This window comes from Brienomyrus brachyistius, chromosome 21, assembly GCF_023856365.1.
Source record: "Brienomyrus brachyistius isolate T26 chromosome 21, BBRACH_0.4, whole genome shotgun sequence".
In the NCBI taxonomy this organism is placed as follows: Eukaryota; Metazoa; Chordata; class Actinopteri; order Osteoglossiformes; family Mormyridae; genus Brienomyrus; species Brienomyrus brachyistius.
The window spans coordinates 11,762,416-11,764,139 of record NC_064553.1 but is presented as its reverse complement, the minus strand read 5'-3'; positions in this window follow the sequence as shown (position 1 = coordinate 11,764,139).

Below are 1,724 nucleotides of genomic sequence, written 5' to 3'. Positions count from 1 at the left end.
TACAAGTCTTTGCAGGTCTCTCAGATTCAAATCTCTGAATTGGTACAACCCATTATAGTCTAAGTCAGGTCAACACCTGGGTACCTCCTCTCACTGAACTGAGATCACTTACCCTATTGGGCCAGGCATCAACCACTCTCTAGAACAGGGGTGGGCAGTCTTACCCAGAAAGGGCTGCTGTGTGTTCGGGTTTTCCCTTAAACTCCCTACTTAGATTACTAATTAGAGGACTGATTGACAAACCCTCACACCTGGGTTTGAACAGCTGACCTAAAGCTTATCCCAAAGACCTGCACACACTCCGGCCCTTTGCGGGTATGGTTGCCCAACCCTACTCTAGAACCTTCTCTCCATTCCTTTTTTTCTCTCACAGATCAAGTGTCTGATGAGTTTGACTGGAGTCCCTATCACTCTTTGAAACGATCTCCCATGACCCCCCCCCGCCCCCCCCACAATAGATGACATGTGCCAGAAATGCCTTCCGATAAATCTGCTGGCTGACAAACGTCTATGTGTGAGATGGTTCGAATTGCAAAGAGAACATCCTTTGCTCATCTAATATCCTTCACAAATTCGAGATGGGAGCATGGGGGATTGCTTTCACAAGGCTTGCCTCACCATTCATTGTGCTATTGTTCCCACCATGATTACGGGGCTTATGGTGGAGGTATAATTTTCCTGGGCACAAGGCTGGGGCAGGTCTACACCCTAGAAGCTGCTCAGCTATTCATTACACTGAGATGCCTGTCCTTCCAAAATGTATTAACTGTATGATCTCACGACATGTTCACTGACATGAACTGTCGATCACAATAATCTCAAGTGGGAAATTCATTTATTGCAGAAAACTGACTACTTCTGGTTTAAGATTTTAGTTAAAATACTAAACAGCACCGTATTTTGGGGTGGTGCAGTGGTTAGCAATGTTGCCTTTTACCTCTCGGATCAGGGTTAATGGATGGAGGGATATTTTAATTCAACTAATAGCAGCTTTACTGGGCTTTATATGAGCTGAAAGAAAATAAATCACAAATGTCTTTTTACTCCAAAAATGCATACGGCGCAAATATCGTGAAAGACAAATGACTGCAGGCCTTCAGCTGATTATGGTCGACAGAATGATCTCATCAATACTGGACCACTGAGCAAGTCCTTAGGGCCCCAATACTGCGGCAGCGGTGTGATAAACGACTGAGCCTAAACCTCTGACCCAAAGCTTTGCTGTCACCTCTACACAGAATGCATGTCTTGTAGGAGAGCAAGCCGGGCATCTTTGTATTGTTATCACAATAAATATCATAGGGAGAAGTTAATGGTCAGTAAAGGAAGGTACATGTCACCTCAAACTCCAAACTGCCTGTCTGATACTGTAACGGTTAGAATGTTTTCATTCCAAAGATAAATCCACTGAAGTAATTATCATACAGATTTTAACAAACACATATAGCAATAACACAGTCAGAGATCATAGTGTGGGTGGGCTAGCATAAAATCGGACATAATTCACTTGGTGATAAAATCACACTACAGTCAGCCACATATTTTTCAATCAGTTTTTAAATGACCTGTGACATCACTAAGGCCAAATGAACAAAGATAAAGAAAAATTTGTCTCTCAACAGCACTTTTCTTCTGACTGATCTAACCATGCACACACCTATCCACATAATCATTGTAGCGTACTTTATCGCTTCCTGTGAGCACTGAATGGGCCAAAGCATATG